This window comes from Mirounga angustirostris, unplaced genomic scaffold (assembly GCF_029215605.1).
Source record: "Mirounga angustirostris isolate CCGP_5_RB_7025 unplaced genomic scaffold, mMirAng1.0.hap1 SCAF_3, whole genome shotgun sequence".
Taxonomy (NCBI): Eukaryota; Metazoa; Chordata; class Mammalia; order Carnivora; family Phocidae; genus Mirounga; species Mirounga angustirostris.
This window is the reverse complement of record NW_026991711.1, coordinates 115013807-115041335: the sequence shown is the minus strand read 5'-3', so window position 1 is coordinate 115041335 and position 27529 is coordinate 115013807. Positions and strand designations below refer to the sequence as shown.

General features: G+C 35.3%; 1 protein-coding gene and 1 pseudogene across 12 annotated transcripts in view; one reads left to right on the top strand and one right to left on the bottom strand.

Moving 5' to 3' along the window:
- The window catches only part of MBD5 (methyl-CpG binding domain protein 5), a 440770-nt gene that overhangs the window by 145822 nt on the left and 267419 nt on the right, over positions 1–27529 (bottom strand). Inside the window, exon 1 of one of the 12 annotated variants that reach the window (XM_064586496.1) lies at positions 24104–24248. The exons of 10 other annotated variants lie outside the window; for them this stretch is intronic. The gene's annotated coding sequence lies outside the window, so the exon portion shown is untranslated. Of the gene's footprint in view, positions 1–7792; positions 7865–24103; positions 24249–27529 lie in introns of those variants that run through there. One more of the 12 variants, XM_064586497.1, reaches the window with a different exon arrangement.
- Positions 1–27529, top strand: part of LOC123839132 (prefoldin subunit 5-like) — a 101402-nt pseudogene that overhangs the window by 13262 nt on the left and 60611 nt on the right.

Below are 27529 nucleotides of genomic sequence, written 5' to 3'. Positions count from 1 at the left end.
TGAAAAAATCAAGAAGTAGAAATAATCATATTATTTAGAGATATTCTTTTTAAAAAATATAAAAAGAAACAGCTAAAAATGAACTGAAAATGATTGCTTCTGGGAATTAGAAAAATGGTGGAAGGTTTGCAGAGCAGGGGACTGCTGCTGTTTTTTTTAAGTTTCATAGGGCTACTTCATTTTTTAAACCATGTCCATGTGTAATTTTGATAAATACAAAACCGACCAAAAACAGCATAAGATTGCCATTAACAATAATCTGTGGAAACTTAGTAGGCATTAATAAATTCTTAGGTGTCACTGTAGATGAATTGTTTTATTATAGAGCCTTATAGGGTAAGTTTCTGGAAAAAAAAATTGTTGAGGCAGACAAACATCTGCTTTGGCAGCCAGCCCATGGCAGGCATCTAGACATCACTACTTTAGTTGGTAACAAGGAAAAGCAAAAACAGGCATTGTACAGGGTCCTAGACTTTCTAGGTTCTACCTCTTTTTTAGTTATATAATCTTGGACAAGATATTAAACCTCTTTTTGCTTAAGATTTCTTAGATGTAAAATCTTTACTTCACAATAAAGTTGTGAGTGTTAACTGACATAGGAATAGTACTTAGCACAGTGCCTGAGACATAATGAACAGTTAATAAATGTTTGCTATTTTAATTTTAATCCCAAATTCCTAATTCTGGATTGTAAGGATCACATCCCCTGTACCTCCTTCCACTCCCTTCCAGGGACTTTGGGACAATTTATGCCCCATGTATGTCTTGTTCATCTACCCCACAGAGATCAGACTCAACTATTACCCTAAAATCAATCATGTCTGGTCTACTTTGAAACATAGACTAGAAATAAATGTCATACCTGGAACCACCTCTCTTTTCTTATCCAAACTGCGTTCCCTTTCTTTTATAGCAGCCAGGAGTAGGATTTGTAACCAGAAGACCTAAATTTGGGTAGGTCATTTAACCTTCCAGAGTATTGCTTCTCTCTCCTGTAAAGTGGACATGAAAATGCCTGCTGGAAAGGACATTTGACGTTTGCCTCCCTACCGTGCTTTCCTTTTACTTCTGGTAACTGTATTCTGATTTTCCTTTGGACAACTCACCCATTTCCCAGCTCTGGAGGAGGGTCTAAGTGGAGAAGCAAGTCAGCATATTACCCTATCCCCCGTCCACAGTTATGTGTTCAAGGATGAGCACTTAACCTAAAGGAGGACCAGTGACACTCAAAACTCTCAGTATCACCAAGTGTGGAGCCAACAATGCAGCCAGTTCAGCTCCAAATTAGCCTAGCTGAAGACCATTCCATGCTATGAACCAAAATATCCTGTTTTAGTCTAAGCCAGTGTATGTGTGTGTGTGTGTGTGTGGTCGGAGGCGGTGGGCAGAGAGGGAGAATGTTCTTCACTGCAATCAAATGAGTCTTAACTCCTACCTACCTTATAAGTATTATCTCCACTATTTCTAGGATCAACTGAGATGATAAATAAATTAAAAATTTGGTAAACATAAAGCAGTATGCAAATGTTAACTGTTATTACTACAGTTTTTAAGAACATAAGCCCAACTTCTTCACAAAGCAAACTATGTCATGGAATGGTCTTGCAAAAGATTTTTCACAAAAACCAAAGTATACTATTTAAAGTCTGGATGTGTTGGATATTATTTGTGAATGTATATATATATATATTTTTTAAAGATTTTATTTATTTACTTGACAGAGAGAGACACAGCGAGAGAGGAAACACAAGCAGGGGGAGTGGGAGAGGGAGAAGCAGGCTCCCCGCAGAGCAGGGATCCCGATGCGGGACTCGATCCCAGGACCGTGGGATCATGACCTGAGCTGAAGGCAGTCGCTTAACCAACTGAGCCACCCAGGCGCCCGAATGTATATTTTGTAGAAAAACGTAAGAATATGCAATTGTTCAAATCATTCCAGGTCATCCATGTGACAGCAGCTCAGATGGCTTCCTTATTCATCAAACTTAAAAGTTTAGGCTAGTAACCCCCAAATCTCTATTTTACCCTTTGATATTTATGGTTGTATGCTCCATAAACCTGTGTGAATCCCTTTGAAAATATGTATTCTGTAGTACTTTCTGAAAGCTGAATTTTATCAGATAATTAGTCAAGTATGGAGTACTTTTAATTGTTTTATTATTTATTAAAAAACACTAATTAAAGGGAAATTGAAAAATGGTACCTACTTCCTATAAAACCTGTAAAATAAAATACTTTTAAGTCAGAGCAGAAATTGGAAGTAAATGGGTATTTCAAATGAGCTCAAAGGCTTTAAAAAGGCATTTGTTTTCTTAAATAGATCTATCTCTTCATGTCTACAGGATTAATTTGACTGGCAATTCTTTTCTTTCTGGCTAAAGCAAAAGTAAACTTTAGCTCAATTCCTGTTTCCTTTCTCAGAAACTGAACAAGTGCAGTTGAAATAAATGCCGTTTTAAAGTATTTCTCCATCTGATGTGTCCTTGGTCTTATTTCCAGATTAGGTTCCCTTAGGTAAAGGATCAGCTAATCAGGTAATGAGGGTGATTTTTGGTCTCACCTTCCATTATCATTACCTGATGACAACAATGAATAGAATGATGAGAAAATCATGAGCACGAATGTACACATTTTCTTAGGAGGAAAAAGATCTAATAAAAAATGAAAAAAACTAAGCTATAATCGCATTTTTACAGAATTAAAATGATGAGGTAAGAATGATTTTCTCTAGTTAAAAATAAATTATAATGTCAGTATCGCTGGTAAAAGTTTCATACCAATTGAAAATAGTATTAGACTGATTATTAGTCAGAAAATAATAAAATGCTTAAATTCCAGTTCAGTTAAGACCAACAACTCTTCTTAATAAACCACAGTTACAGATTGGGCCTATGAAGAGTCTGGTATTTTAATAAATATACTTTAAATCAGTTGTGTCTTTCAAAATGGCTATTTTGGGAAGTTATAAGGCAAGCCCAGAAATTCTGGAATTGTTAGAAGTATTTTTGGAATTTCTGTTTTGTAATTGCCTTTACAATTTGCTTTTGTACCGCATAAGATCTCTTGTTTTTGACCCTAAAAGGCATCCATAACTTTTGACCCACTAAACTTAGTTGGAGGTGACATTTAGTTGGTTTCAGAATTCAGATGAAACTAGTGTGTGTATTCAAAATAGTGGTCACAGAACAAAAGCAATCCCATAAATATTTTGTGCAAAGGCAGTGCCCATGGAATAAGTTTATGGTTTCAAAAGTTCTACTGAGAAAGAGTCATATAATAATCTAGATTTAAAAATTTTGTGTTTGTCACCTTCCCTACAATCACATCTTAAATCAGGAATAAAACAGTCTGATTATGCAGGCATAATAAATTGTAGACCCTGCGGGCGCCTGGGTGGCTCAGTTGGTTGGGCGACTGCCTTCGGCTCAGGTCATGATCCTGGAGTCCCGGGATCGAGTCCCGCATCGGGCTCCCTGCTCGGCGGGGAGTCTGCTTCTCCCTCTGACCCTCCCCCCTCTCATGTGCTCTCTCTCAAATAAATAAATAAAATCTTGGGGGCGCCTGGGTGGCTCAGTTGGTTAAGCAACTGCCTTCGGCTCAGGTCATGATCCTGAAGTCCCTGGATCAAGTCCCGCATCAGGCTCCCTGCTCAGCAAGGAGTCTGCTTCTCTCTTTGACCCTCCTCCCTCTCGTGCTCTCTGTCTCTCATTCTCTCTCTCAAATAAATAAATAAAATCTTTAAAAAAAATAAAAAAAAATAAATTGTAGACCGTGCAATAAAGTTTTTTTTTAAAAATGAGCAACTCCTGGAAATTAATTCAATTTAACAAACATTTATTGAATGTATTTTATGTATCTGTAGTAGTGCCAGGTACAATAGGAGATAAATAAATAATACAAGGCCAAGTCCTCAGGGCACTTATAAGGTAATAGAAGAGGAAGTCATGTACAATAACCACTACAACATGTACTTCATTTAATTCTAGACTGGACTATTCTAAATGAAGTTAAAATCTTATTTGTATAGGTTAATTTACAAATGTAAATATTTTCTCATGTCAACCTTATTACCACTACCATTGTGTACCTTTATAAATACTTACCACAATAAATTGTATAAATTTGTTTATATATTTGCCCCGTCAGCTAGCCTATGGGCTCTGCCACAGTTAAGGACTAAAGGTCATTGGAATTCTAAGCTTTTGTGGTTGAATGACCGATGTATTAGAGGTATGAAGAGGATTAGTGGGAGAAACACCAAGACAAGTCAGTAGCGATCTGAGTGGGTTTGTTTTCCCATACCTGTACAACTTCGGGGCCAAAACAGGTGTCATGAAAATGGCCTTTGGGAACCTACCACATGGCTGGACACAATTCAGCTGTCTATACTGTTTTAGAACAATGTAGGGCACTGTTTACCAAATGGTATTTCATGGAATAATACACTCAGAGAAATGTAATGCATGCTTGCAGTGCCCAGTTCAATCTAGTGTATTTTCCCAAATAATCTGACCATGGAAATTCCATGGTCAAATTCCTATTAACATCTCAGTTTGGAAAATATTATTGTAATTACCCTATGTTTAATATGTATGGTATCATAATACTTTAACTCAAAATTTGAATCATCAGCTGGGTCTGTTTCAAGCCTTTTGATGCTATATTACTATTGGGAACAACTCCTAAATATCCACTAATTCTGTAGCAACAGAGGATATGAGATAGGATCATAATAAATAAGATTATCAACATAAGTTTACTTTTGTCTTATATATCCAAACCTACCTGAAATATTTAATAGTTCATGATAGATTGATCAAGACTACAGTGAAACAGTGAAATAAACATAAAGTTTGACTAGATATAATACCTTAAAAATATCAAGAAACTGGAAACAAACTGAATGTCCATAAACAGAGAAATAGTTGAATAAATTTTGGTACATCCATACTATACAATATATTACAGTCATTAAAAAAATTAGAGCCATTTCTATAAAGTATTGTAGAGTGAAAAATGCAAAGTGTGGGGCTCTGTGTGTGTGTTTGTGTGTGTGATCCCTTTTTTTAAAGTAATGAACAAAATTCCTGTCTATGTGTGTATCCATTGAATACAGAAAAGATATACAGTGGGTTAAGTTAAAAAAAGACTTCATAAAGACATGATCATAATTTTACGTAGATATAAAGATCTAAGAAAATGAAGAATATTAAAAACTCTAGAATTTACATCAAAGTTCATTATGACCAATATAATAAATTACCACCTGTTTGAATTCTTTGCTGGTTTCCCATTAATTACAGTGGGAGCTGGGGTGGGTGGGATGTCCATTCCTTAGCATGTATTATATAGCCCTTCATGATCTGGTCCCTACTTTTTTTTACATTACCAGTGTATATTCTACATTCTGGCTATTTGAAGCAACATTCTGGCTATTTGAAGCAACCTAGCATTTACTGAGATACCCTGTGCTATTTCATATTCCTGTGCCTGTGTCCTTTTTTTGCTTCTCTGCATGTTGAACTCTTACTTAAAAACTTTATGCATAACACCTAGTCATACAGATATAAAAAACACAACATATTATATAATAAGCACTAAGTAAGTGTTATAGGAATTCAGAGTCCTGAATGGGATAGTCAGGAAAAGCTATTTGAATTAGGTTTTGAAGGATAAGCACTTAAATAGAAATAAGGTGAGAAGGTATTCCAAGCAGGGAGAAAGGACAAGAGCCAAAATATATAGGTGGTATACAGTACAAGACATCTTTAGGAGGCGGAACCTGGTACATAGTGGGTATGTGGTAAATAACTGGATGATTAGGTGGATGGATTTACCAGAGGATTAACGCAGGGAAATAGCAAGTTATAAGATGGGAAGGTTGGGATGGGACCAGATAATTGGGTCTTAAGTATGTAGCAAAGACATCCAAAATCTGTTCTGTACACCCGCGCTCTTCAAACAGGAGTATGTATACTTCATGTGACACTAGAAAGACCACAGTACACATGAAGCATCTCTCTGACTCATCAATTTTCTTTGAAAATTTAGAATTAAGTTATTATATGATATCTAATTTTAAACATTATTTTTATATTAAAACAAACATGTATACGGATATAAAATTTGTGTGAATTTTTAAGATAAAACAAAAAACTTCAAAGAAACGTTGAGCTTGTGGTAAAGGGCTTTCAGTTTATGCTACCAGATCCTGGTGCATGCTTCTTTACATCCTTTCCTGGCAGTGGAAATATAGAGTCATGAAAGGGATGTGAGCAAGGTAGTGACACGATTAAAGTGATGATTTATTTCTCTTAATCTAGCAGTAGGGTGTCGGCTGGCCCAGAATGGGGAGAAGATTAGAAATCTGTATCCTAGCTAGAGAACTACTGCAACAGTCTGGAATGGCAGCTACTGGAATGGAAAGAAGCATGACAAGCTCCATTAAAGAATTTAGTATTTCAACCAATATTGCAACTCCTGCCAGTGTTAAAATTGATTCAGTGATATTAGACCTTCTTTATACTGAGAGGCAGTTTATTATTGGTTAAGTAGTGACTCTGGCGCCAGAATGCTTGGGTTTAAATTTTGGCTCAGGCATTTACTTATTGTGTGACTTCATACAAATTGTTTAATTGTTCTGTATATTTTCTCATTTGTATAATGGGGATAATGATACTTACTATTAGCTACTTCACGAGATTGCTGTGAGGTTTAAATGAGTTAATATATGCAAAGCACTTAAAATAGTGCCTGGCACAGTAAACACTATTTAAGTGTTATCTGCTATAATTACTATTATTATTTTAAAAAATTACTTATAGTGACCTCCATCTTTCCTGAGACTTTAAGTTTCTTGGAATTAGGGAGAGCTATAGTATAAGTATGTATTATCTAATTCTGTGATGGCTCTGGAAAATCCCTGAATTCTAGAATCTCAACCAAGAGGGCATTAAAAACATTATAGGCTGGGTCAATTCACTAGTATATTTGTACCATGTTGCATGTTGCCCCTCTTTACAATTAAAAAGTCTCTTTTCAATTTGATAACTTGTTTTTAAAATGGACATAGGAAGAGTTTCTGGTACCTAATAAGATTGCATTTATTTGAAAAAGTAGATATTTTCTGTTCAAATTAATTGTTGATAACAAAAAATGGAGAAAAAATGTATTCAAATCTATTCAGAATGAGCAAACTCAATGATATGCTGTATGTTGTGGTATGTCACAGTGCATTGATAGGTTTTATTAGGTTGAACCAAACGAAATTGCCCATATTCAATCATTTCTGACTAGCAGAAATGACAATTTCATATGGGTCAACCTAAGTTTCCTTAAATATACTTTGGACAAAGAATATATGCTTTTATTTTTCTTAATCAAATTCTACAATCTCCTTTGTTAGTTAAAATAACCAAGAAATAATGTGGACAAATAAGATTAACAAACCACTTATTACGGTAACAGTCTGGAATTTGGAAAGCTCTTGTCCTTGCCTTGGACCTCTGATTCCTGTCCTTGCCCCTCCTGTTGTTCTGCTGCAACACACATAGTTGGTCCCATGGGTGCCTTACAGTCTTGTTCCTACCAACTTTGCATATATTAGCCACCACATGCCTTGCCTTTGTTTGGGATATTGCTTTTTAAGTATGCTTAGAAAGATTCTCTGGAATTCAGAAATTAAAGGCCTTTGACTATACTAATGAACAAAAAACCAAATTGTCTGATTTACCACTGAATGCCTTTTGTAATGATTTGGGGGATTTACTAAAATTCAGAAGGTCATACTTACAAAAATCAGTAGCAGCTCTAATTATTTGGCTGGTCATCTGCAATCTGGCCATCTGCAATCATTATTTGACTCTCTGAGACCAAATAAAAATACAAATAGTATCTTCAAACTTAATTTTTGTTTTGAATAGCTCTTGAAAAAAGACATTAATATGTATATATATAATATATAAAATAATATAATATAAAGGCATTATTAGCATATGTTTTGGTGTGGTATATCCTTTTTTGGTTTTCAGTTTTAGTTTTAAAAGAATAAGATGAAAGCTACTCCAACTCTTCAAACAAACAAACAAACAAACAAACAAACAAACAAACAAACCCAGAACTGCTTAAATACCTGGATATCAAAAGAATCCAATGTGAGTTATAGATCTATGTGAAATTAAATGGACGTGATAAAAATTAGAGTCTCTTCATTAGCAACTGTTACTAATAACAGTAAGAAACATGGAAAAAATATTGCCCTAGCCTGTTCTGCATATCTTCAAAGATTAAAGGACTGAAAGGTGAGAGAGGAGAGGTCTTCACCTTGGAATCCCCCAACAGAAAAAATTTAGGATGAGTAGGAGGACATGGCCAGAACGCAGTGATCAGCTTGGAAAAATACAGACCTCTAAATATTATGAGCAAAACTCAAATCCAAGTAAAATCACCAGCATTTCCCCACCTCCAATTTATTATTCATGCCACAGAGGAGGTTTTTTCAAAATACAAATCTGAGCATAACATCTGCCATTTAAAATACCTCAATAGCTTTACACTGTTATTGAACTTACTAAAAATTAAAATGTCTTCATATGGTCTTGTAGAGCTACTGTGATCCAGTTATTTAATTCCTCTAACAGCTTTCTATTCATTGACACCTCTCACTAATTTTCTACAATCTTCTTTGTAGAAAATTTTATCTTTTAGGCAAAGGGTCCCTTTAGGTCTTGGTATTTTCTATGTTTCTTCCAGACACATGGCTTCCTGCTAGGCCTTCTGCCTAGAATGTTCTTTCCTTCCCTTTTGACAGTTAACCCATATTCTACTGGCAATTAACAATAAGACAGTATGATTTATTCCCATTTGGCCTGTGAATGAAGTGGTGTGGGGGCTATAGAAAGGTGATTTTTTTAGTAAGTGTCTCTGTATCTTAGTTACCAGTGATAGAAACCAACTTGATGTAATCTCAGCAGAAAATAAATTTATTAAAAGATAGGAAGGATCTCGCAGAATTCTCCAGGAAGCTGTAGAATCAGATTTGGAGGCTACCAGGCCAGGAAAAGGGGCCGCAGTGTATAATGCTTCTGCTTAGAAGCTGCAAGCTAGATGCTGCCACTAGAATAACTTCTATTGTATTCGGAAACTGGAAGTAGCTGCCCATTGCTACATGTTTACCTTCTCTAAAAATGCAGTCTAGGGCCTGTTTTCTCATGTCTCTAGTTCTTGCTTCAAAGACTGTGGTGTACATGTCTGAATTGGTGAAGTCTTGCTTAGACTCATGTGTGAGGGAGGCTGGAAAAGTAAGTAGTTGACATTTTGAGCCTCTAAAGTAGGAACTCTCTTTAATTCAGAAGCCAAGGGACCCCGTAAACACAGAAAGAGGGCTCTGATATTAATTTGTCAAGAACAACAACAAATATCCCCTAGATTAAAAATGGAGATAGAAATGAGGAAAATTTTTCGGGAAAGTAGTATTTTAGTTGGATCTCTCGCTCTCTCTCTCTTACTCTCTTTTTCCTCCTCTCTCTTTTTTGGTTTTTGTTGAGCAAGATTTTGTCAGACAAAGTGAAAGCAAGTGATAGGGAGGATACTGCAGGGAAAGAAAAGATTATAGCAATCGTTCTTAAGTAGCTTTAGAATCAACTGAGAAGCTTTTAAATAAATCATCACACATAAAAATTCTGATACAATAGGAGTTGACTGAGGCTCTGGTACCTGACATAATTATCAGAAGATTGTTGCAATCACTTGGTTAAGCATTTCTGATATCAAAAGCATGGACATGTGAAATAAATGGTATGTTTAGAGAAAGTAGTAAGTTGTTGGTCCAGTATGAGTGGAACACAGGCAGAAGATCAGAGGTGAGGCAAGAAAGGGAAGATTATGAGGTTTGTTTCACAGGCCATGAGACATTCAGACATTTTTGAAGATAGGAATGATACAATATAGAAACTTATTAATCCTGCATGTGGGAGAAATACAATATAACAAATACTTCAGTAAATAATAGGAAATGACTGCACATCAGTTAATAAACAGAAAAGAAAAATATCCCTAAGAAAATGGAATAAAAGTGGGATTTTATAGGGGCACCTGGGTGGCACAGTCAGTTGAGTGTCTGACTCTTGGTTTCGGCTCAGGTTGTGATCTCAGGGTCATGGGACTGAGCCCTGCAGCAGGCTCTGCACTCAGCATAGAGTCTGCTTGAGATTCTCTCCCCTGTTCAAGAATCTCAGGCTATTTCTATGTAACCTGGCCCTCCCCCAATGCTCTCTCTCTCTCTAAAATAAATAAATAAAAACTTTTTAAAAACCCTGAAATTTTTTTTTTTTATAAAAAACCCTGAAATTTTATATATCTTATATGTAGGTGTCTGAAAGTTTAGTCAAGCAATAGAACCAGAAGATGTTTTCTCCAGTTTTGGTGGGTGAACGAGAGTAGATGATTAGTCAATGGAGTTTGGAAGGGGATAAGTAAGAACTCCTAAAATTCTTTAACTTTCTGGAGTTAAGCTTTTAAATATTAGGACACTTAAAATTCTGAACCTTAGACAAAGTTCTTTAAACAGAGGACAAGCCAAGATCACCTTTTGCCAGGGACGCTCTGGGAAGAGCATGGTTGCTGTAGAAGGAAGGAGAACCCAGCCGGTATTAGTGTAGTTTGGTTTAACTGGGGGATAGTCTTCTATCAGAGAAAGAGAAAGTTTCCCTATCCTTGCTTTGTCACACTGGTATGGATGGAGGCAATAACATGATAAAAACTGAGACTGGCTATGACACAGAATTACTTATTCCCTTTCCTTGCAGATGACCCACAGAGTATCATCTATATAAACAGATGACCTTATGTTAGGTTGCACCTATTCCCACATGTTGATTTTAAGTCTAAAAATGTATTATTGACATTTAGGGATGCTATAATTCATTGCCCTGTAGTGTACAAAGTGGTTTGTGCCATGATGACGCTGATTTTTGGAGGTAAAACCAATAGATTTTTTTAAAAAGATTTTATTTATTTATTTATTTATTTATTTATTTATTTATTTATTTATTTATTTAACAGGGAGAGACACAGCGACAGAGGGAACACAAGCAGGAGGAGAGGCAGAGGGAGAAGCAGGCTTCCCGCAGAGCAGGGAGCCCGATGCGGGGTTTGATCCCAGGACCCTGGGATCCTGACCTGAGCAGGCAGATGCTTAACGACTGAGCCTCCGAGGCGCCCCACCAATAGATTGATAAATGATAAATCACACAGTAACAAAGATCCTTCTGAGATCAACAGAAACGTTGATGGGATACCATCCAAAAGTTAATGGCCCAGATCCACTTCTGGAATGGATGAGGAGTAAGGAGCTTACCAGAGAAACAATCAAAACCAGAAAAATTATAAAAGCACAATCATTTAAAATTTCTAGAAATCATCCTAAGGGCAAACGAACAACCTTTTGCAACTGTAATTAGTCCTTACTTATAGAGCAGAGGTTTTACTCCAGGTGAGGAGGGCTGAGAACAAGTGGCCCCAATCACCCTTGCCCCAGCTCAGTTTTAGGGTAGAAGTTCCACACCAGGAGGGGTAAGCCAAGAAGATCAGAGACTACTGTTCCACCAGTTGCCCTACTCATAAAACAGGGGTGTCACTCCAAAAAAAGTGGGCCACCGTCCCTGTCCTTAGCTTCAGAGCCAGTGGCTCAGAGATTTTGCCCAGGGATAGATGCAGGCCATGAAAACAGAGTTTTATTTTATTTTATTTTATTTTAAAGATTTTATTTATTTATTTGAGAGAGTGAATGAGAGACAGAGAGCATGAGAGGGAGGAGGGTCAGAGGGAGAAGCAGACTCCCTGCTGAGCAGGGAGCCCAATGCGGGACTCGATCCCGGGACTCCAGGATCATGACCTGAGCCGAAGGCAGTCGCTTAACCAACTGAGCCACCCAGGCGCCCCGAAAACAGAGTTTTAAAGCTCTCTCCAAAATAAGTAATTTTATTTAGAACACAGTATAGAAAAGTTCAAGATTAAGGGTGCTCTTGAAACAGGTAAGAAAGTAAGAGGAGGCTCATAACTCTCCACGAGAAACAAGATAAATGGCAGGCCACATCAGTAAAGAATTAGAAATGACTGGATTTATCAGTTATCAAACAAAACAAAACAAAACATACCCCAGGAAAATGGGATTTTTTACCAGAGAGAACCAAGGAAAGAGACAGCTAAGAAGAGTCCTTCTGGGGTAAGAACAAACTTCAAAGAATGGCCTCAAAAACCTACTGAAGCAAAGGGGTCAGAATTTAATTGGATCAGACTATGGAGTAATTTGTGTCCTTAAACCTTATCAAAAACAATAGAGCATTCCATTGGCAATTGGTGAAGCTCAACAGATGTGTGGTGTGAGACACCAACAGAGGCAGACAGCATAACAAAGATCAAGAAAGACAGTCAAAAAGAGCTCTGCTATAAATACTGTTACTACATGGTGACCATGTGCATGGACAAATCCAAACCCTTACAGGAGTATTATCAGACGCTTGATACAATGGGGGAAACAGACCTCACTAAAATAGTCTTGCTATATAATTAAACAAATAAACAAGCAAACAAAAACAAAAAGTCCTGGAAGAGAGGATCAGTACCTAGAGTTGATATGCTATTGAAAATGTCAAGTTTTCAACAACAAAAAAACTATAAGACATGCAAAAAACATTAAAGTATGACCCAAACACAGGGAAAAAAAAGTGAATAGAAACTAACTTGTGAGCGAGCCCAGATGTCATACCTAATAAAGACTTCAAAGGAGCAAGTAAAATATGTAATATGTTCAAAGAACCAAAGCAAAGTATGATGACAACATTTCAACAGATATAGAATATTAATAGATAGAAATTATTAAAAAAGAACCAAATGGAAATTCCAGAGTTGAAAACATAATGATTGAAATGAAAAATTCAGTACAGGGACTCAATAGACTTGAACCGGCAGAAGAAAAAAAATAAATCAATGTGAAGATAGATCAACAGAGATTTTGTACTCTCAAGAATAGAGAAAAAAATAAAGAGAAATTAATAGAGCCTCAGAGAAATGTGGGACACCACCAAACACACCAACATATGCCTAATTGGGAGTAACAGAAGGAGAAGGAAAAAGGACTTGAAAAAATATTCAAAGAAACAACAGCTGGAAACTTCCTGAAGTGTGCATGAAATAGTCTCCAGGATAGACCATATCTAGAGAATAAAAAATCTTCAATAAACTTAAAAGAACTGAAATTGTACAAAGTATGTTCTCTAATCATAATGGAATGAAATTAGAAATGAAAAACAGGAAAAATTGGTAAATTAAAAAACATGTAGATATTAAACAACACATTCCTCAATAACCAGTGGGTCAAAGTAGAAATCAAAAGGGATATTAGAAAATATTTTAGGATGAATTAAAATAAGATACAACATACCAAAACATATGAGATGAAGATAAAGCTATGCTTTGAGGGAAATTATAACTATAAGCATCAGTATTAAAAAAGAAGAAAGATCTCAAATCGATAACCTAAACTTCTACCTTAAGACAATGGAACAACAAAAGAAACTAGGGGTATCTGGGTGGCTCAGTCAGTTAAGCGTCTGCCTTCGGCTCAGGTCATGATCCCAAGGTCCCACTCAGTGGGGAGCTTGCTTCTCCCTCTTTCTCTGCAGCTCCCTCTGCATGTGCTTGCTCTCTCTCTCTCTGTCAAATAAATAAATAAAATCTTAAAAAAAAAGAAACTATACTAAAAAATAAAAATGAGAGTGGAAATAAATGAAATGGAGTATGGACAAAATAGAGAAAAATCAATGAAACTAAAATTTGGTTTTTTGAAAAGATCAGCAAAATTGTCAAGCCTTTAGCTAGAATAATCAACAAAATAGAGAGAAGACTCAAATTATCATGGTGGAAATGAAGGAGAAGACATTATTACTGACCTGCAGAAAAAAAGAGTATAAGGGAATACAAAGTCAAAAAATTAGATAACTTAGATGAAATGGACAAATTCTGAAGAGACATAAACTTATTTCAAGAAGAAATAAACTGACTCAAGAAGAAATAGAAAATCAGGGTGCCTGAGAGGCTCAGTCGTTAAGCGTCTGCCTTCGGCTCAGGTTATGGTCCCAGGGTCCCGGGATCGAGCTCCACATCAGGCTCCCTGTTTGCGGGAAGCCTGCTTCTCCCTCTCCTACTCCCCCTGCTTGTGTTCCCTCTCTTGCCGTGTCACTCTCTGTCAAATAAATAAATCTTAAAAAGAAAATTAGAAATAGAAAATCTGAATAGTTCTACAGCAAGTAGAGATTGAATTAGCAATTTAAAAACTTCCCACAGGGGTGCCCGGGTGGCTCAGTTGTTAAGCATCTGCCTTCGGCTCTGGTCATGATCCCAGGGTCCTGGGATTGAGCCCCACATTGGCTCGCTGCTCAGCGGGAAGCCTGTTTCTTCCTCTCCCACTCCCCCTGTGTGTGTTCCCTCTCTTGCTGTGTCTCTCTCTGTCAAATAAATAAATAAAATCTTTAAAAAAATAAAAACAAATAAAAACTTCCCATAATATATCAATGTAAGTTTATCAGTTATAACAAATGTACAATTCTGGTGGGGGACGTTGGTAATGGGGGAGCATATGCATATATAGGAGCAGGAGGTATTTGGGAAATTTCTGTATTTTCCCTTCAATTTGCTGTGATGTGAACCTAAAACTGCTCTAAAAAAATTAAATCTAAAACAAAACACTTCTCACAAGTAAAAGCCTAGGCCCAGATGGCTTCACTGGTGATTTCTGCCAAGCGTTTAAAGAAGAGTTTATACTAATTCTTTACAAACTCTTCTAAAAAGTAGAAGAGGAGAGAGCATTTCTCATCTCATTCTGAAGCCATTATTACTCTGATAAAAATTAGACAATGATATCACAAGAAATGAAAACTACAGATCAATCTCTCTTATGAATATAGACACAAACATCCTCAATTAAGTAGCAGGAAACCAAATCTAGCAACATATAGAAAGGATCATACACCATGACCATGTGGAATTTATCCCAGGAATGTAAGGTTGGTTCAACATCCAAAATCAATTAATTTAATATACTATATCAGTAGAATAAAGACAAAGCACATGTCATTATGTCAACAGACACAGAATAAGCATTTGACAAAATCCAACACCTCTTGATGATAAAAATACGCTACAAACTATGGGTGTCTGGGTGGCTTAGTTGGTTAAGTGTCTGCCTTCAGCTCAGGTCATGATCTTGGGGTCCTGGGATCAAGCCCTGTGTAGGGCTCTCTGCTCAGTGGGGAGCCTGCTTCTCCTTCTCCCTGCCCCCCCATACTCTCTCCTGCTATCTCCCTTTCAAATAAATAAATAAAATCTTTTAAAAAATACTCTACAAATTAGAATTAGAGAAGGGAGCTTCTGCAAACAATAAAAAGCATCTATTAATAACCCACAGCTCATATCATAATTAACAGTGTAACAATGAGTGCTTTCTTCCTGTATTAGGAAAAAGACAAAGGATATCCACTCTAACACTTCTATTCAACATTGTACTGGAGGTTCTAGCCAGGAAACTAGGTAAGAAAATGAAATATAAGGCATCTAGATTAGGCATAAGTAAAACTATCTCTATTTCAGATGATATGGTCTTATATGTAGAAAATCCAAAGGAATTCTCTAAGAAACTATAAAAATTTATAAATGAGTTCAGCAAAGTTGCAGGACAAGATCAATTTAAAAAATCAGTCACTTACTCTACATTAACAATGAACAATATGAAATGACATTAAGAAACAATTCCATTTAAAATTGTATCAGAGGAATAAAATATTTAGGAATATATTTAGCAAAAGAAGTATAAAATTACATTCTAAAAACTACAAAAGATTATTGAAGAGAATTAAGACTTAACTAAATGGAAATACATGTCATGTTCATGGATGAACATGAGCCTTAATACTGTTAAGAGGCAACATTCCCCAAATTGATCTTTAGAGTAAATTCAATCTCTATCAAAATCACAGCTGGCTTCTTTGTAGAAATTGACAAGCTGAACATAAAAGTTTTTTGGGGATTGAAGGGACCCAGAATAGCCAGGACAAACAACCTTGAAAAAGAAGGACAAAGTTGGAGAACTTAATTCCTTATAGTAATCATCACAAAACTGCAGTAATTAAGACAGTGTGGTACTGGCATAAAGATAGACATAGATCAATGGAATCCACTTGAAAATCCAAAAACAAACCCTCATATTTTATGGTCAATTGTTTTCAACAAGAATGCTAAGGAAATTCAAAGGTGGAAAATAAACTTTCCAAATGGAGCTATGACAAACAGATACTCATATACAACTGTATATTATTTTATAGGATTATTAGAGAATACAAGTGAAGTCTAAGAATGAAAACAGTTCTATCACTCAAACACAACTCACTGTTAAACTGTTGATTTCTGCATATCTTCTTCCAGAATTTTACCTATGCTTTTTCTTATAAAGCACTGATAATACTGTACCTAAATTTTATGCATTTTTAACAAAAAAGCCCATGTGTCAACAGTCTTTGCAAATATTATGTGTAATAATATCATAATATTGCCCTGTAATTTGCTGATTACCATTCACTACTCTTTATCATTTTGATTCTTTCCAAATTTAATTATTATAAAAAATCTTGCAAATTTCCTTGGGATAAGGCTTTTTCTACACTTCTTTGGAATGATTTTTAGAAATTGGGTCAAGGATAATAATATCTTCAGGCTTCTGGTATACATATATATCTTAACTACTTTCTAAGAGTTGTACCAATTTACATCTACCAGCAGTGTAAAAAAATACAGTTGACCCTTGAACAACATGAGGGTCAGGGGTACTGACTCCCTGCATAGTTGAATATCCATTTATAACTTCTGACTCCCAAAAAACTTTACTAATAGCTTATTGTTGACTTGAAGCCTTACAGATAACATAAAGTCAATTAATACATATTTTGTATTTCATGTATATTATATACTGAATTCTTACAATAAAGTAAGCTAGATAAAAGAGAATGTTACCAAGGAAATCATAAGGAAGAGAAAATACATTTACAGTACTGTACTATATCAGAAACAATCTGCATGTAAGTGGACCCATGCAGTTCAAATCCATTTGTTCAAGGTTCAATTGTTCCTGCTTCTACAGACCTTCACAAACATACCTCATTTTCATGAGCATTATCATCTTTAAAAGTATTTATTTATTTTTATTTTTTTAAAGATTTATTTATTTATTTATTTGACAGATAGCGAGAGCAGGAACACAAGCAGGGGGAGTGGGAGAGGGAGAAGCGGGCTTCCTGCCGAGCAGGGAGCCCGATGTGGGACTCGATCCCAAGACTCTGGGATCATGACCTGAGCCGAAGGCAGACGCTTAACGACTGAGCCACCCAGGCGCCCATCTTTAAAAGTATTTAGAGCATGAATCTCAAATACTACTTACAACCTATATTGGAAGAAGAACTCATTAGAAGTTTAGTGATGGGGGTAATATTAATATTTGCTATAAAGGTTTTACATAACAGCAAAGGAAACAATCAACAAAACTAAAGGCAACCTACAGAATGGGAGAAGTTATTTGTGAATGACATATCAGATATGGGTCTAGTATCCAAAATCTATAAAGAACTTATCAAACTCAACACCCCAAAATTAAATAATCCAGTTAAGAAATGGGCAGAAGACATGAACAGACATTTCTCCAAAGAAGACATACGAATGGCCAACAGACACATGAAAAAATTCTCAACATCACTCATCATCAGGGAAATACAAATCAAAACCACAATGAAGTACCACCTCACACCTGTCAGAATGGCTAAAATTAACAACTCAGGAAACAATGTTGGTGAGGATGCAGAGAAAGGGGAACACTTTTACACTGTTGGTGGGAATGCAAACTGGTGCAGCCACTCTGAAAAACAGTATGGAGGTTCCTCAAAAAGTTAAAAAGAGAGCTACCCTATGACCCAGCAATTGCACTAGTAGGTATTTATCCAAAGGATACAAAAATACTGATTTGAAGGGGCAGGCACATACAGTCCAGTGTTTATAGCAACCCTATTAACAATAGCCAAATTATGGAAAGAGTCCAAATATCCATCGACAGATGAATGGATAAAGAAGATGTGTTTATATTACTCAGCCATAAAAAAGAATGAAATCTTGCCATCTGCAACGACATGGATAGAACTAAAGAATATTATGCTAAGCGAAATAAGTCAGTGACAGAAAGATACCATATGATTTCACTCATGTGGAATTTAAGAAACAAAACAGATGAACACAGGGGAAGGGAAAGAAAAATAAAATAAGATAAAATGAGAAAGGGAGTCAAACCCTAAGAGTCTCTTAATTATAGAGAACAAACTGAGGGTTGATGGAGGGGTTGGGGGTGTGTGTGTCTAAATGGATGATAGGTATTAAGGAGGGCACTTGTTGGGATGATATATGTAAGTGATGAATCACTACATTCTACTCCTGAAACCAATACTGCACTATATGCTAACTAACTTGAATTTAAATTAAGTATTGGGAGAAAAACAAACAAACAAAAAACAAAAGAAAACAAAAACATAAAACAAACAAACAAAAAAAGGTTTTGCATAGTTTTATGAGATTAATGTACCATACCTTACATAAGAGTCAAGGTAATTTTTCTTATTCTGGAAAAGAATGTGTTTGTATCAGTCAGATCAAATAAATATTTTGGCCACGTCTACAAGGCACTGTAGTAGAAGTGGGAGAATGTGATGGAAAGATATAAGCACAAAAATAGTTCAATAACAATATGAGACTTAAATAAATTTCAGAAAATAGCATAAGGTCTCAAGGTTGGTACAAAATTATTTGTCAAAAAAGCAACATGTGGGTGTTTATGTAAGTGACTAACCACTAAATTCTACTCTAGAAACCAATATTGCACTATATGTTAACAAAATTTAAATCAAAACCAAAAGCAACATGGAAAACGAAGCTTCTAGAAGTTCAGAGGAGAGAGAAATCACTTCAAGTTAGGATGAGATTTATTTTCTAACCACAGAACTTAGTACATATATAGGAAACCTAGAAAAGTTTTTGTCTTAACATCATTCAAAAGTCTTTAAACAATAAATGTCAGAATTTTAAAAATTCTGATGTTTAATTAATGTTTCTAACATTTAACCATTAATATGCGCATTAATAGCTTTCATTTCTAGATTACTGTTTTTTCTCTTTTCATTATTTCTACTTCAAGACTCACTTCTAACAAATTAGCTTGTGATAGATGGTATTGAATTCACCCCTGCAGGGAGTGGTTAATTGTACCTGTGGTTCATCTAGTCCAGTCATCAGGGCTTTCTTTTCCTTGGTATGGATTTGTGCTTGGGGTATCTATTATAATGTAATAGTGAGTTGACTGGCACTGCATTCTTTAGTCTAATATCTAATACACAGAAAAATACCTTTCTTGGGAATTAGAATATTATTTATGTTAAATAAATATCACTATCAACACTGATGGCCCAGTTTAGTCAATGCTCTGGATGAATTTCCATCTTACTACTTTGAAGAAATCAATTCACTTTTATGCAATGTCTGATGTTTACACACACATGTGCACACACACAAAACACATTTTTATGGTACTTTTAAGAAACAGTTGATGAGTTTTTTTAAGATGGGGAAGCTTTTACATTAAACTTGAAAAGCTTCAGAATTTGCCACCCAGAATTTGCCCAGCCACTGTTCTATATCTGAATACAAAAGACAAAACAGAGAGTTCCCATTATCTGAATATTCATCATGCAAACAAAAGTTCTCATATCATAAAATACTGATTAATTTATACATCACTCATTAATTGTTCTTACTCAATTATTCTTCCCTCCTCAACACTAAAAAGCCTGTCTTTACCTATTATGATAAAAGTTTTATTAGTTGGTCTTTCCTTCATCATTGGATGTTGCAAATGTGTCTATTCTTTTAGGATTCTATTTATGGCTATAAATAATATAATGAAATTGACCATAATATAATATAAATTGACTCAAAGTAAATATCAAGGAAAAATGCAGGATTTCATAAGGCTAGCGAAAGTGGTATTTGAGTACTATTCAAATTGTACATAAAGCCAGTTGGAACAGTTAAGAAGTGAAATAGAGAAAATCAGCAAGGATTATGACTCAACAGGGGCTCCAAAGGAGAATAATTTGAATATCAAAGATTGGGGAGACTCTTGGGAATATTGAAAAAACAAACAAAAAAAGACCCTGAATATTTTTACAAAAAAGAATCCTCTTTAAAATCATCCTAGAAAGTTAAACATTAAGAGTTGGATGTTATATTGTGTTATCACCTGTGTTAGAAATAACAAAAAAGAAAATTAAAATGTCATTCATTCTTTATTGATTTTCATTATTCCTACAGTTAAAATTATAACCTGTATTTAAATAGCCTTTGGTTTAACACTTTTCATAATAAAGTCCCACTAAACCTTCCCTTTCTACTCCCATGCTCCTACTACTTACTACACATCTTTCGTTTCTACTTCATTTAGATTCCTTGTCCTGGTATTAATTATTCTTAGACAGCAACAATAATAATAGAGGACAGTCATAAAAAGAATTTTGATTCTTAAAAATGAACAAATAGATTATCCATAGTTCTAGTACCGTGTTAACAAAGAAAGTAATGATCATCCTCAATCTTTGTTTATACCATGAGAGATTTCAATGCAGAATATAGGGTACTGGATGAACAAAGTAACTAAAGCTCACCTAAATAAACAGAGGTCTGCAAAGTCTGGGAGATTAAAATCAATGAAAAGTTATATGGTAAGTCAGCTCATCAGCTTAGGGATCGAAATACAGAAGAAGTATGATCATAACTCTGATTAACCTTGCCATAATATTTCTCAGCAACTAAGTCTTTTTAAAGATATATATATGAAAAGTCAAATGACATGGATATGGAATAATCAAACTATCACATGAAAAGCAAGGATCATTTGGAAAGTGACAAAAATCAATGATAATTTTCCAAGATGATAGGAAAATATATTCATTTATTTAGAGGAGAAAAAAAACTATGTTAAATAGTCCCACTGTTAAATAAAATGTCAGATTTCATGTCTGTAAGAACAAATACTTTAATCATAATAACTACTTTTTTATTGAAATACTATTGGTACATACTATATGGAAACTTGAGAATATGGATAATAGAAATAAGTGTTGGCTGATGTTTAAACAATTAAAACTTTAACTGAAGTATATAGTATTCAGAAGAATAAGTGGGAAAAAAATGAGTGAAGTGGCCAGGTATAAAAATGTAGTGAATCAGATAGAGGACATATACCAATTAACAGTTGCCATACGATAATATGGGTGATTGTGGCCAGATATTCTGATTATACAAGCAATGTCAGATGTGAATTTTAATGTAAAATTCCCTAATTTTGAAAGATTATGTGACACAAATGACATAAGTCTGCTTGCTGAATCTGACTTGTAGGCCAGTGGTTTTGCAAATCTAGAATAAAGTAATGCTATTTTGGTTATGTATAGTTGATTTACATTTATAGTCAAGAAAATGTTTCAAATACTTTAGTCCAATTTTCTCATATCAATCCTATTAATATCATTCTTTCTTTTAGTAAGTTTACAAATGGAAATAGAAAATTTTAAGATCTTCTTAATCATGCTTTTATTTCCAAATGTCTTGGCATTGGATAGGAAGCAGAAAAGAGAAGTTAAGTATGCATTCAGACTTGTGAACATTTAGTGAAGAACAATTACAATCTCAAAGATACACAACTACAATCTAGGCTTCTTTTTTTTGTTTTCTTTCAGTTATCCCTTAGTTATTCAGAATGACAGAGTGCTGTAAACTGAGCTATTTGTTTCAGGAGCAGATGGGAAAAGTAGCTGCTTTAAAATGTGATTAAAATACGAGGCCTCTGTTTAGTATTTATTTTTCTTTTTAAGCTTCAGATTTTAGGCTTAAGCAACTTTAATCAAGGGAAGAAGGACCAGACAGCTGCTCTAGCCCTAGTCTAATGCTTATGTCTCTGCATGGGAAATGCTGTAACAACAAACAAACAATGAGAGCAAATAGACAATTGACTCTACCTTTTGCCAAAGCTGTGAGAAGAAGTCACTCATATACTGTTGGGGAGAGTCCAGTGTGGGTGTACAATCTTTATGGAGAGTAACTAGCCAATACTTATTAAAATTAAAAATGCATTTGCTATTTTATATTCTGGTATGGTGATGGTTATGCAAATCTATGAATGTGTTAAAATTTATAGACTGGTACATCAAAACAAAGAAGTCAGTTTTACTGTATAATAATTTTTTAAAAGAGCAAGTGAGCCTACTATACTAGTATAACCTAGTAACAGGGCTGTGGCCACTTTCAGGTTAATAATTACAGCACCTTAAAGGTGGGCAGTGCTGACAGTTCCCATCCACTATCTCATCTGATTTTATAATTACCCAATTAACATACACACTGGTCTCCAATATTTGCAGGAGAGTACACACCAAGGCCCCATGAGAGGGGAAGTGACTTGCCTAAAGCCACATGGCAATGGAATAATGAAGCCCAGGCCAAATCCAGGTCTGCCTGCACAATTTGAAACTGGCTCTATCCCTAGTGCCCCCACTCTCTGTTGCTCTGAGATGGTTGAAACAATAAAGATTTTTTTTTTTAACATATTAACTCTTTGACCCAGTAATCCTGCTTTGGAAATTTAACCTACAGATATCCTACACATGCACAAAACAATAATACTCAATTTTTTCACTGTAGCAGTGTTTATACCACCAAAGATTGAAAGTAACTCAAATGTTCCTTCACAAGGGGCTGATTAAATAAACTATGACATACTTCCAATGGAAAACCATGTGGCTCTAAACAGGAATAAAGAATATTAAACAAAAACAACAAACAAAAAGTCCCCTAGAACTCCAAGATAAGTTGTTCAGCAAAAAAAAAAAAAAAAAAAAAAAAAGCAAAGTACAAAACAAAATATATTGTATGCTACAATTTGTGTAAGAAAGGTGAGAATGTATCTGTATCTATCTGTGTTAGTATGTTGTGTGTACAAACAAACACAAAAGAGTACACAAGAAACTAGTTAATAGATTTGACCAGAATGGGCTGGTGGCAGGAGAAGATGGAGACAGGGTGGAAGCAAGATTCTCGGTGAGTTCTTTTTACTATTGATTTGAGTTTTGAACCATATGTGAAAAGTTAAGAAGACAGTTAAGAAAGAAAGGGATTATAGGCAGCTGAGTGGAGCTGTAAGTTTATGTGCTAACCTTTTGCTTTGCTCCCAGAAGCAGCAATTTTACTTTAACCTTTCTCCTGGCTCTAGCAAGAACAAAGCTTGTTCTACCTAGAGTAGTTTTTGCTACATGTGATCTGACGAAGGAAGGGGAAATCTGTATTGGGGACTTAGGTGGAGAACACATTTATTGTGACTTACAAAGAGCCATCAACTAAGGATAAGCAGCTTAGTTCCTAGATTTGTTCAGCACAGTCCGCTAAAGATACGTATTAATTTTATCTGAATAGGGAAGGAAAAACTTGCTCAACTGACTTCAGAACTAAAATTAGAATTCCTTTATTTCAGTTTCAAATTGCTAAGAACTAAATATTGTATGCTGTGTTTGAAAGAGCAAAGGATTCTAAAATCTTGGTCTCAGCAGTTAAACTGTCAAATACAAATTCTAGATAATCTATATCTACTTCACTGCCATCCCGGAAGAATCATTCTTCATAGAACCCTCACTGAGAATGTTTCCTTATTGTAGAAAGTACAGAATGATTTGTAAGTGATACAAACTTTCCAGGCTCAGGGTTACCTGCTTTCCATAGAAGCTCTGTAAAGCTGCTATAAATGGTGATAAGCAATCATAGCTTATATTTCTAGGGTGATTTGCAGTGTACAGACTGAATTCTCATATCTTATTTCATTTCATCTTTACACTCTGGTATGTGGGTATTATTAGCTCTGTTTTATAAATTAAGAAACTGAAGTTCAGAGAAGTGAGGCGATTGGATAAGATCCTACCTGCAGGGGCACCTGGGTGGTTCAGTTGGTTGAGCATCCGACTCAGGTCATGATCTCAGGGTTGTGGGATCCAGCCCCACATCTAGCTCTGCGCTCAGTGCAGAATCTCATTGTCCCTCTCCCTCTGCTCCTTCCCCGCCGCTCGTGCTCTCTTTCTATCTCTAGAATAAATAAATAAAATCTTAAAAAAAAAAAAAGATCCAACCTCCAGAGATTGGCAGAGGCTAGACTGGAACCCAGATCTGATTCTGAGATCAACTGTCTATTTTCACACAGTTTTATATATATATATATATTATATATATATAATATATATATAATTATCAATGCCTGCCATAAATACATACATGACTAGTTTAGAGATAACTAATGATAGTTATAGCTGTTGAGAAGGTTAAGTCTTAAAGTTGGTCTGTAAGGTAAAAATATCCAATAGTCAAAAATACCTTTGGAGATAATTTAAATCACCCATCAAATAAAAAACATATAGTGTGGGTAGCTTAAAAACCCTGGTTATATTAAATTTCAAAGTTCAAATTAATATATCACATACACTAGAGTATGTACCTAAATATAATATTACGTTACATGTATTTCACAAAAGAGAATGATAATAGGTGAATAGGTGAATTTCTACAACTAAATGTAAATATAATGCAACTCCATTGTACAAATAATAGCTAACATTCACCGAGAGCTTATTGTGAGTCACATATTACGCTAATGTTTTATATATTACCATATTTAATCCTTTACAGATGTGTACGACGTAGATCCAAACTCATAAATACAGATGAGGAAACAAAAGTCTTTGAAAGTTTGAGTCACACAGGAAGTAAATACCAATGCCATGATTTAAACCCATTCATCTTGAGTCTAGAAGTCAGACCCCTGGAATATGAATTGGTGTTCATATTCTTTTTTGGATGCACATAACTGTGCATTAAATAAGGCAACAGAAAGAATCATATATATCAAAGATAGTAAGTTTGACAAAGATTTATAACCTAATTTCCAAATTCTTTTTTTTTTTAGATTTTATTTATTAGAGAGAGAGAATGAGAGAGAGGGAGAGAGAGAGCATGAGAGGGGGGAGAGTCAGAGGGAGAAATAGACTCCCCACCGAGCAGGGAGCCCAATGCAGGACTCGATCCCAAGACTCCAGGATCATGACCTGAGTCGAAGGCAGTCGCTTAACCAACTGAGCCACCCAGGGGCCCCTAATTTCCAAATTCTTATGTGAAAACTATGGCAATAGGACTTCTGGTCAAGATGGCAGTGTGAGTATACATTTTAGAGACTTGTCTGTTTCAAATACTTAGTATCATAAAGTACAGAGAGAAAAAAATTAAAAGATATATGTGTACTAAAAATAAAAATCCCCATGTAACAGAACACAAAGCAGTAAGCAAGCTGACATGGGTTCCAGGTTTGGTATCAGTCAGAGGCACAGTGGCTGACAGTACACGGTAGTAGAGATTAAAAAGAACCACCTGGCAAAAGAGTTCAGCCAGTCTCACTGCATAAAATCTGCACTGAGGTATGATTCCCCCAACTCTGAAAAAGAAGTTGGAAAAAAGCTCAGTTAAAGCTTTTATAAACCCAGAGAGCCAGAGGATGTAGACAAAGCCTACCTCTTTTTTTTTTTTTTTGATGTGTGATAGTGCCCATTTATTTTTTTTATTAACATATAATGTACTATTTGTTTCAGAGGTACAGGTCTGTGATTCATCAGTCTTACACAATTCACAGCGCTCACCATAGCACAGCCTACCTCTTAAAACTCAGGTCAACCTCACCCTCATCCCCCCACCTCCCTGAGTCAGTGAAAAAAGATGAGATAAGAGAAAAAAATTTCCCCTCAAGATAAGCCTGCAAACTAATTTTCAAAGCACATGAGGAAAACTTAAAGCCAAGAAAGACAAAACCTCAACAATTAGTAGAGTGTGTAAACTTAAAAAAGAAAGAAATATGCAAAACAAATACATACACAGAACAATCCGAAAACATCTTAAAATTAAGGCTTTAAGATTCTCAAAAGAAATAGAAGAATAGCATCTATAAAAAGAACAAGAAACTATGAAAAAAATCAAAAGAAAAGAATAGATGTAGATGAAAATACACAACAAAAATTTTTGAAAAATATTTAATTAATATTAATAAATACTAAATATTTAATATATTTTGAAAAATATATTAACTGGAAAAGAAAACCCTATAAACACCAGAAATTCTAAACTGGATATAGTAGAAAAGACAGTAAACTGTAAAACAGGATTGAGAAATTCACAAAGAATAAGATAGTCAGAGGGTCACCTGGCTGGCTCAGTCAGTAGAGCTTGTGACTCTTGATCTTGGGGTTATGAGTTCGAATCCCATGTTGGGTGCAGAGATTACTTAAAAATAAAATCTTTAGGGGTGCCTGGGTGGCACCTTTGGTTAAATGTCTGACTCTTGGTTCTGGCTCAGGTTGTGATCTCAGCATCATGGAATTGAGCCCTGCATCGGGCTCTGCCGTCATCAAGCAGTCTGCCTCAGATTCTCTCTCCCTTGCTCTCTGGCTTCTCCCCCTTGTGCTCTCTCTCTCTCTCTCTAAAATAAATAAACAAAATAAAAAAAAATAAAAGTAAAATCTTTAAAAAAAGAATAAGATAGTGAGATACAAAGAGATGAAAACTGGGAAAAAGTAGTTAACAGTCATGGGGGATAGATGCTTTAACATATATCCAAACAAAAATTTCAGAAATAGGAGACAGAAGCATGGCAGTTAAGCAATGTTTGAATGTATAATGGTTGAGATATTTCCAGTACAAAAGGTCAATATGATATCTATGATAAAAAGCATCATAATCATTAAATCTATAGAAAGATACATGAAAATAAATCCACACCTCAAACTTTCGTAGAGCAAGTACAAAGGTCAAGGTTAGTAAGAAAATCTCAATACCATAAGAGAGAGAGAAAGAGAAAGAGAAAGAGAAAGAGAAAGAAAGATTACTTGTAAAGGAACAATAATTAAATGGCAGACTTCTCATCTATATCCAAAGATTCTGGAAGATATTAGAGTAATATCTCCAAAGTACTGATGGAAAAATAAGTGCAACCTAAACATTTAAAATGAGCTAAACTACCATTAAGTAGTGAGGCCAAAATAAAGATATTTTTAGGCCTATAAAAACTAAGTTATCACTGGACATGTTTGTTGAAATAACAAATTGGTTTTTTTTTTAAAGATTTTATTTATTTATTTGAGAGAGAGAGAGATAGCAACAGAGAACACGAGTGACAGAGATAGCTTGAGAGAGCATGAGTGGGGAGGAGAAGGAGAAGCAGGCTCCCTGCTATCAGGGAGCCCAATGTGGGGCTCAATCCCAGGACCCTGAGATCATGACCTAGCCTTAACCTAACTTAACCTAGTTGGTTAAG